Source organism: Papaver somniferum, chromosome 11, assembly GCF_003573695.1.
Source record: "Papaver somniferum cultivar HN1 chromosome 11, ASM357369v1, whole genome shotgun sequence".
In the NCBI taxonomy this organism is placed as follows: Eukaryota; Viridiplantae; Streptophyta; class Magnoliopsida; order Ranunculales; family Papaveraceae; genus Papaver; species Papaver somniferum.
In genome coordinates, this window is record NC_039368.1 from 137,712,164 (window position 1) to 137,723,125 (window position 10,962).

The 10,962-nt window shown below is 35.4% G+C and overlaps 1 long non-coding RNA gene across 1 annotated transcript; it reads left to right on the forward strand.

Moving 5' to 3' along the window:
- Positions 1 to 5,888: 5,888 nt before the first annotated feature.
- On the forward strand, positions 5,889 to 7,454 carry LOC113320088. Its single transcript, XR_003345905.1, has 2 exons — positions 5,889 to 6,685; positions 6,879 to 7,454. It is a non-coding gene; the product is annotated as an uncharacterized LOC113320088 (long non-coding RNA).
- The last annotated feature ends 3,508 nt before the right edge of the window (positions 7,455 to 10,962 follow it).

Here is a 10,962-nt window from a genome sequence, read left to right on the forward strand (position 1 = left end):
TCGTCCCTCTTAGCACTTCCGAAAGACAAAAATCCAGAAGTCTTCGGATTCCAACCGCAAAACAGAAATTTTTCTGATACTCTTTAACTTTCAGAAAGACACGCCGATCAAAACCAAGAAAAAGAAAAATCACAGAAAAGTATTAATAAAGAAATAGAAAACAAATTGTAAGTTTTTTGGTTTTGAAAAATCATCAGAGCGGAGGTGTAGATCTGAGTTCTTAAGATGCATAGATGCGACAAACTAGGAAAACAATTGAAATCTAGACCATAACAAAATGCAAAAGCCTAAAGACAGGAAGAAGGAAGAACTGACCATATCTAAAGAGCCCACGTAAAACTACCCAAAATAAAAAATAACAGACCTAAATTAGTTAACAAAGACCAGAATTACTCATTCAAAAAATCCTGAACTGTAGACCCACCCGATTAGACCAAACACATATGATCCTTAATGAATTCTACACCCAAATCAAAAGTTCAAAAACAAAATAAAGCTACAAGGAAAATCGGTTAAACCCACCCAAATCCGAGGAATCTGATACATAAAACACTAGATGAATCCAACATAAAATAAGAAAAGATCTATGCACTCATAAAATAAAAAAACACATCTGAAAAAAAGCAAAACCAGATTTGATTAAAAAATAATTAAAAAAAAATTGAGGGATAATCTTCTTTTGAAAAAATAAAGAGAAATCAAAGGTTCATCAATACGATCAGAATCTGTATTGAGACCGGAAGCAAAACTCTTTCAATTTGTTATACATTAATTTTTGAAAAACAAAAATTTATACTTTAATACGATCAGGATCAGAATAGAGAATTACAAGAGATTTTTAAAAGGATACATCAATACCATCAGAATCAATATTGAATACTTCAAGTAAATTCCGTTAAAACAAAATTCAAAGGATATTGGGTTAACAAAATGCTAGAGCTCATCAAATAATTGCATTCATGAGTTGCCAAATAGAAGCTATTGCTTTTTGTCTTCCTCCTTTTCGTTTCAGGCATAATGGTTTCCGCGATCTATATCCAAAACTTATTATTGTTGTGTCTTAAAAACAGACTGTAATAATAAATATGTCTTTCCTGGAACGTTAATTATGAGAGAAATTGGGTCTATTGCCCAAGAATACCTAAAACATATATAGTTATACCAGACATGTCAACATTATGAATGCGGGAAATGGACACTAAAATTCCTAAACAATAATGTCCCTAATTTAAATGTTTTTTCTTGATAATATCCATTTTTCTCTCTAATTTAAAAATAATCACAAAAAAAAAATCTTAACTTGTAAAAGATAAGTCGGATTTTAAAAAAACTTGTATATTTGGAAAGGGTTTTTGATGCTTTATAAAACAAGATCTATTTGAAAGTTTTTTCTATGCAACTAAATTTGAAAGTTTTGTCTGATGTAGTCGTTACAGCCGAGGAAAACAGGTTGTGTGAAAGATGTATGATACGCGACTGACTTCAACTGTTGTTTGTTCTTCACTTTCTTCTTCTTCTTCATGCTGGTGATTAACTTCCCCGGCAGCAACGCCAAAAATTGATGTGGTTTTAATTGTTGTAGAAAAAGTAGTAATAAGATTTTTCAACTCGGACGTGTGAAGATTGATTTTAGATTTAAACTAGTAATTATATATAAGAGACTAGGTATCACCCGGTCTACGACCGGGCTCAACCTTTTCTTGGTAGTGACTTTCAAGGTTACTTAGGACTACCGTTAGGTTAAGATATAGTTAAATCGCGACCGGGTATGGTTAAGTTTAAGTTAGTTGTGGTCGGATCATGGCATGATCCCTGATTAGGTTGAAGTTAGTTTTAGTCTAGTTCTGACATGGTTAAAGTTAGCTTGGGTTGAGCTATGGCATAATCTCTTGCGACCTATCAGAAAAGAATCATCACTGCAATTACTCATCAGAAAAATAAATAAAGTTTTCTTTTATCTAACGTGGATAACAACGACACTCTTGGATGTTGTACCTGTAATAACAATAGAGTTCGAATTTATGAAGATGGTTGAAATATTAAATTAACCAAGTGGTCAAATATTTACTTATGACTGGTCAATACAAGCATTTCAGAAGAACATCATTATATTGGATTATAACCAGGGTCGGCCCTGAGGCGAAGTATCCGTAGCATGGCTTTGGGCATCGAAAATTTTGGGGCATCAAATTTTTCCTTTATTTACAATTACAAAAGTCAACTACCTATAGATATCTACGGTGGCAAAACGTTTGAACTGGTAGTGCTTCTATTAGGGGACGTGTTGATAGAACGCGTTGTAGAAGCAAATATCTTGAGAATATTTTCGGTTTTGGAAATTCCTTGGTGTCCAAACTTCCTTGTCTTTAAATACTTGAAGTTTGCCTTTCTAGCAAACTAATCCTTCGTGACAGTAAACTTTCTCTGTTGTACTATTACTGGTGAAGCCTCCTATTCGGAGAGGAGAGTAATCTAATTAGGCGAAATATCTTACGGCCACTCAGTTTAAAGTCTTCTTTGGGATTGAGAAGCTCTAGCGCGTACCATTGGTGGGAAACTAGATAATTGCGGTTCATCTTTTGTTTTCATATTGATTTGATTGGCTAACGGTGGTTGAAATTTGATTGCACCTAGTTTGTTTATGCTTGATAATCTTCTCTTCTGATATAAGATTCACTCAAACTAGTTCAAGGTTTCGAAATGGATCTTTAGACTGTTGTTAGTGCTAAAGACGATCTTGTGATAATCCATCGCTAACAGACTGCGTTCTTTGTTTGATTGATCAAAATATATTCAAGTAGTTGTGTGCAGGTGTTTATTGAAGATCTAATAAGATTTGAAGACAAAGAAGAGATAAAAGATTTCTGACTTGGTTATATATTGGTGTGCACAATACTTGTTCGGTAAAATAGGATCCAACTATAATCAATCTATCCTTGTGGTATTTTGATAGAATAGTTGTGTAGATCGGCATCAATACGTTTTCTTGGGATTAAACGTATTGATTGCAAAATCTTAACGATTTCCTTTTGGTGATTGAACATAAGATAGACCTTGGAACCTGGCAAAGGAGTTTATGTTAAGATAAACAGAAGAGCCTTTGTCCAACTCATATCACTTGGTTGAAGAGAGTTGATACCAAACAAATTTGTTGTTCCTTTACTGTTTGGAAAACGAACCAAAGGAATCGGTCCAAGTACGTGACTTGTTTACAGGTCGGAGGCGTGGGAATACAGACGTAACTAGGTGAATTATAGGTTTAGTTGCTTGGTCTCAACTATACGAAGTTAGTTTATTTTGTATAGCGGCTTAATCCTGAGAGTATTCAATTCTGGACAAGGTCCCGGGGTTTTTCTCGTTAACAAAATCTTGCTATGTCATTTACTTTATATTTCCGCATTATAATTGTTTTATTATAATTAAAGTAAATTACAAAAACGTTAATTCCTATTTACTTGATAAGCAATCCTATCGTGTTTGGTTAAGTCCGAACCTTTGTATCAAGTAAACATACTTCGTTGTTGTATTGTCTCGATCTCGTATCCATAGACGTTCACACGAAGTGTGAACTGATTTGTTGTATTGTCTCGACTCAGTCCATAGACAATCACTTTCGGAGAAAGGACTTATAGGTAGGAAAAGTTTTAGCTTGAGGTGTATTTGGGTACCCTCGCCTTTTCAAGAGTCGGTCATACCAATAATACTAAATCGATCATACCATCTCAGGTGATTACTTAAGAATGGTTTCACTAATAAAAGTCATACCAAATACAAAAGTCAGGCCTTTGTGAATAGTTTTACCAAGAACATAAACATGTCATGAGCGGTTATACTAATCACACATATTGGTAGTTCAAAAGGTATGCAATGAATAACAATACCAATAATGCCTGGCGATTTCTCTTTCGATTCACAAAACAAGTTCATGAATTTACTTCCTTAAAACAAATGTAAAACATTGTTTCCTAGGATGAAATTTTCACCTTATACCCATACATAATCACAATAGCATTCAAACGATTATGTCGATGTCTTATCTACAAAGTTTAATAGTTAAGCAGTAAACCTTGTATTTTATTCCTTAATACTATGTCTAACTAGAGTAATAATTCATGCTTCGCAGTTTTGTTTTCAATATGCACGACTTGAAAGATATGTTAGGGAATGAAACGGTTCAAGTCAAATATCACTAACCTCAAGTGGAAGGATGATGTTGTCGTTGTAGCTCCTTACTTCTTCACTTCTTCAAGTCTTCACAATACTTGTAATGTCTCATATCCTAATACTTTCAAGCTAACCTATACGAAGTTGACTCTAGTACATAATTAAGCGACTCTTATAATGAGTTTTGGCTCACTAAAATATGACAACCAAACTTGACATACCAACGCTTTGTGGGTTCAACCGAGCTATGCTCTAACAATCTTTTAATGATACTAAGTCGTATAGCTATATAGACTTTTACATTATACACATTTGATATTTTGAGCCGAGTTTATCTCGCTTATTTATGTCTCGAAATATGTGCTGGAATATTTTTGCCTTAGCTATGTTCATCGTATTCTTGACGAGTTTAGTTGGAAACTAAATATTAAGTTAAAAGATGATCATGTGAAAATTCCTTTGAACATCTTATATGATATGTGTGAGACAGTCATCTGATGTTAACTCGGGAAGTTTCTTATTGATCATTCGATCACTTGAAAATTACTTGAAGCTAATAGTATGTGTGAGGTTACCATTTTCGTCTTCCAAGGATGTTCCAATGATTGAAATGAAAGTTTAGAACAATTACCCATGTCTGGATACAACATGGTATGCATACCTAGTATGCGAATTGTATTGTGATGATTTAGGTCTGGAACTCTTGTTTGCGTATCTAGTATGCGAACGGATTTACCTGTGGAGGTACGGAACTCTTGTTTGCGTACTTAGTATGCGAACGGGTTTACCTGAGTTGGGTCCAGAACAGTTGTTCAAGAACTGGGTTTGCGAACGGATTGACTAGGCCAAGGTCTGGAGCTGTTGTTCGCGTACCTAGTTTGTAAACACATTGGTGAAGTTTTAAAATCGGTTATATATGATTCTTATACTCATGAACTAAAATATTTATGATTTAAGGAATGCAAATTAACTTTGCAAACCTTGGTTTAATGTTCATGAATTGATTCTTGTATAAGTACTTTGTACAATTACGATTCAAACTGATTTCGATTTAATTTGTTCATATAGATTTTTATGAGATAGTGAACCATTAAACAACTCTATTTGAAACACAATTAGATTCATTTGATTATCTATCATGATTGATTGATCTTCATTTTTGATCTAGAAGTGTTAGATGAATATGTCTAAGACAAAAGTGTTCATATGGACTTCGGTTAAATGTTATCGAGCCAACTCAATATACACGTTTAGGTACGGTAACCCATATCTAAATATAAGTATATTTCATTTGTGTGTAACAAGCTAAGACCGTCTAACGGTGGAGATTGATTGCTTAATTTCGAAACAGACTGTAAAGACTCTCAAGCTCGTCAACGTTGTTTGACTGGTCTAGCGATGATCAAGAGACGAATTAAGTGCCAATGACTCGATTAGTTAATATAATTTTATTTAATAGGAATTAGTATAACAACGATATAGATACAAAACTAGTATCGTTAGATAGATCTCTAAAAGTTACGCGGAATGGACTGCTCGGACGTGTCATTTGGATGCCGGAAGTAGAAGAAATTACCAGATAGGTATGAAGGGAAAAATAATCTTTTACTAATTAGCCGACCTGGGCTGCCCTTATCAATCAAGTGGGTGTAGCAGTATTCTCCGTTGGTCTTATCTCTAAACCGTTCGATTGAGAAAGTCTTTTTCTTTTCTTTTCTTCTCCTTCTCTTTTCTTCTTTCCTATTCTTCTCTTCTTTTTCTTCTGTTCTTTCTCCTTTCTCTCTGTTGTTCTTCAGTTCGGTGATTTTGAGCTTAGAGTTGATGCAAGTAATTTTAGAAATATGGCGGTTGTTGAATCTTAGAGGTAGGGGTTGTTGTTATGGATTATTTAGATTGGGAGGAGAAGTTTTTGATGCTGTTGTGAATCGGAAGATTGGGTTTTTGTTTTGGAGTTATTGATGAGACTCGAGAGATGAAGAATTAGATTGTGGTAATGTTTTTGATAGAGGAATTAATAAGTAATCGAGAAATTGCAGAGATCAAAGAAAGAGAACCGTGGTTGTGAGATTAGGGTTTGGTATGGGTTTGAAAGGTGAATTGGGTTGCGGTTAGGTGAAGAACAGAAGGGTTGTAGTCGAATTGAAGTATTTAAGTTGTTTCAGTGATGAATCGAAGAGTTAGGGTTAGGGTTTTGGAATTCAATGGAAGATTTTTGATGAGGAAGATGAAATTGAGGATTTAAGTGACAGATTAGAGATGGGTTTGGTTGAATTGAGGAGCTGAATGGATGTTATAAACTCGAATTGGGGATTAAAAATTGATCTAGGGTTTATATGAGGGTTGATGGTGATAATGAAGACTTAAGGTTTTTATTTGAGATTGAGAATAGAAGACTAATATCAGAGAATAATTGGTGATGGTGGAGTTGCATCAAAGGCTGTTTCAAACTCAGGGGAGATAGGAATTATGGTTTCAGCATCAGTGGGTGGTGGAACAACAATTCAGGAAAGACTATTGTTGGGTAAGCCTCTTTATTGCTTAATTTCACTGTTTGAAGTTGAATTGTTTAGTTTGTATGTGATTGAGTAGATTCAGTTGGTCGAATGGTTTATACAAATAAGGATGAAAGCAAAAGTTTTGATTATGATGAATGTGTTGTTTAAATTGAAGTTCATGTGTTTCACAATTGGAGTTGTTATGTTCTGAAATTACAGATTGAGAAGATGAACTGAAGAGTGGTGACGGAAGAAGAGTTGATATTGTTACAAGCTAGTGTTGCTATTCTTGTGAATCACAGCATAATGGACACTGGTGGTGTTAGTGGTTGTTGATGCAGTGAGAATTATAGATAAAGATGGATGGATGAATTAGGTGATGTATGAACTTGTACAGATGGGGTGCAGGTGATGTTGGTATGGTAAGTACAGGGTCTTGGAGATGTTAAGGGAGTTGAATTTCAGGTTTTAGAAGTTGTAGTTGGAGGTAAGATTAGTGGATCAAGAAGTATGAGATGAATTTAGTATTTAAAATGTATTAGGTGATGGAACTGAGATGGTATTACAGTTCATAGGAATGTGCTAATGCTATGAGAGTTGTGGTTGAGCTAAGGGATATGAGAATTGAAAATTGTATGATGTTGTAGACTGAAGAGAGGTTAGATGATTAAATATAGAGTTGATAGTATGTAAGAAGAATGAAAGCTTGGAACTGCAATTGCAGGTAAGCTGTATTGGTGTTTGTAATTAGATTTGAAGTTGTTTAATTAAAATTGTACGAAATTTTGTTCTTAAGTTTTGCCTGTTAATCAGCCCGGTCAGTTTAGCTGACTTAACCATGTGTCTGGCTCAGTCAATCTGGCTGAGTCGAGTTACCCTTGTTAACCAGAGTTGAGTTGGTTTGACTCAGTAGACCAGGACTTGACCTGACCTGACCTGACCTGACCTGACCTGACCTGATTAACGTTGACTGTTAGCTAACCTTGTTAGACCAAACATTTTCTGTTAGAGACCGTTAGTTGACCCTAGTGGACTAGGCCTTGTATAATGGGCTTGTTTAGTGGACTCGAGCTTAGGTTTAGTTTTTCTATTTTGATGTATTGGACCTTTAGAGCAGTTCCTATGGGATAAACAAACTCTAAGTTTGTTCATTTTGATCCCATTATGGGATGAACAAATCAAGAAAACAGATGTTCAAATGAACAGATCTGTTCATTTGAACATCGAGTCGCACCGTCAGACGCGCGTCTGTTGCAAGGACGCGCGACATGGCTAATTGCGCTGGCGACAGCAAGGCTGACGCCTGAGTTTTCAAACAAAACGCGCGTTCTAATGTAAAGCGCCGGCGACATCTTCGTAAACGCCAACGTCTGGCTGAATGGCGCCAACGGCTCCATCTGAACGGCTGAATAATCTGGTGATCCAACGACTACATTTTTTTAATTTTATAAATACTCCTCATTTCAACTCTAAATTCACACATTCTACAAATTCTTCTCTCTCAAATCATCTACAAAAATGCCTCCAAGAGTTCGTGTTGTTAGATTCACTCAACAAGAGGATTTAGCTATTTGTAGAGCCTTTGTTTTTCACACACAAGATGCTGTCATGTGTAATATAGTCGATTCAACGTTGACTTTCTGGGAGAGTTTTCAGAATGTTTACCGCTGAAACTGGGAACATCCATGGGCGTGCTTCTCATGGATTGCAGCATCGTTTTAATGTAATTAGTATGAATGTATTGGAGCTCGTCGCCCAACTAATGGAGAATCACCAAAATAAGCTCAATGGTGAAGCCGAACATGAAGTGTTGCCCAGAACTCTAGCGATGTGGCCAAAATCTCACCGCGGTTGTCCTTTCGACTTCCATTCTTGTTTCAACATTCTTAGGGTACTCAACAGATACGATCCCTACATCGCCCTAGGAATTCCACCACCCGAAGAGAATTGACACATATGTAGTTGTTGTTTTAATTTAATGTTCTTTTATTTTCATGTATGATGTGGTTGTTCAATGCAGTATGTTTTTATTTATGAAATTGATGGTGAAATGTTTAATCGAAGAAAAACATAAATTACTTGATATTGATGGTTTTAGATAATCGCAATAACACAGAATAAACAACAAATTAAATAACATAATACCATAGTGAATCGATTTGTCCTACAACTTCAATCAGCCCACTCCACCAAATAACACCTGGGACATTCCCAGAAATGCCTTCCATATGTGTCTTCTTCAGAAGAAGTCCGCAAATGCATAAAAGTCCTGCAACCGGGCTTTGAGCATGAAATGATTCTCTGTGGACCATGTTTGTATTCGTGATCTCCATATCCACAATGTTTGTAGTGTAATAACTCCTTCTTCAATTTTGCTTTAAGTTTGAAGTTTTTCCAGAGTGTTGCGATCTTTTCTTCTTCTTGTTTTTTAATCTTCATAGCATCATCTAGCATATGTGGTTCCTATGGACAATTGAGATCTTGACATTGCAAATACCTGAGCTTTTCCGGTTATGATTCAATCACCATTCTGATTCGTGAACAACCATCTTGCGGACACTTTGAATACATCCAAGGACATTACATAAGACTTTGATAAAAACTTCAATAAAAATCAAGTACAATTTTTGGCCTCCTGTTTATCTTCATTTGACGTATTTTCCATTCGACGCGCTCTTTGACAGTTTCACTTTTTTTTTTGAATTTTTTGTTGTTAACTTTCAAAACCGGAGCTCTTCTTTTCCTTTTAGAGGAACATTTTATTGGAGCAACTTCTAAAACTTGCACTTCCCTTTTACAATTTTCAATATATTTAAAACTCCCACATATCTTAGAAACAACAGCTTCAAGTTTTGCATCGCAAAAAAGTGTGATCGCCTTTTCAACCATTTTTAGAAGAGAAAATTCAGGTGAATTTTGGTGTGAGTAAATTGTTGGAAGATGATGGTAATTTATAAAGGGAAAAAGTAAAATTCGAAAATTTAAAAACTATACGTTGGCGTCAGCATCAAAAACTCTGGTGATATCCCTAGTGACGGAGCGTCCCTCTGCCTATCGCCAGCGTTTTTGTGTTGGACGCCAATGTTCTGCCATCGAGCGCCAGCGTTTTCATCTAGGTCGCGCGCCTATTGTTCTAACGCTCAGTGTTTTCCCATAGTGGAAAACCGAGTTTGGCCATCCACCTGGCTGAACAAATTTTCGTGTTTGGCCATTGCCATAGGAATTGCTCTTATGGTCTGATTTAGCCTTTGGCTTCCTCTACAAGTTATATAGAGATTCATAATACTTAGCTAATGGACTATAGAATCAATCCAATTGAATTAGTAAATCTCAGTTATGCTAAAGATAGTTAATGAAAAGTTGTAGAACCATAAATGGGCCTAGAACCATTAGATAGAACTATATGATTATTGTATGAGCCATTTTGGTTAGATTCTTAGACTTCTTGTGTGATTAACAGTTAGTTATTAACAACGATCGATTCAAAGGATGAACCAGTGGATCGTGGATCTCGAGGTAGGTGTGGCTTGTCATTAAAAGAGGTGGGATTCATTTAACTCTTTTGTAACCATTGTTGTTTCTTTTACAAAAGTTTATGTTTAACAAACTCATGCATTGTTCGTTTATGCATTCCATGCATTGTTTAATTTGAATTCCGACAGTTCTGTTATTTCTTTTAATCTTTCCATTGTTTGAAAAGGAACGGTAATGTTTGATTCGTCTTTATGAATTTTTGGGAAATAAGAATTTCCTTATGTGGTATATATGATACGCTCCTTCATTTATACTTTCATGCACATTTGGGTGTGTAATTGTCACCCAGAGTATCTAGGTGTGTAATTATCACCAATATTACGTGTGTGTACATTCACCCACAAACTAGCTAAGTGTTAATTGTCACCAGTATTACGGTGTGTAAATGTCACCGCAGAAATAATGGTTGGTGTGTAATTGTCACCAATCCGGTGTGTAAATGTCACCACAGAAATAAAGAAGGAGTTAGTTCCATATACATGTTGGTTAATTCAGTGAGTTGGTTGTCTTTTAATGTTTAGGAAAACATGTATCTTTTTCCAGATCATGTCGATGTTTACTTAAAAATTATATGTTATTCTTACTGGGCACCCCTTTTAGGGATGATATGCTCACCCATTTCCACTTTCAGTTTGAGAGACAGATCAAGAAGTGCACGTGGCGATGAAAGCTTCGAGGAGTTAATAACGATAGTTAGATAACTTCCGCTATTTTTGATTTGTGTTTATATTTTATTTGCAAACCAGAACACTAATGTATATGTATCATT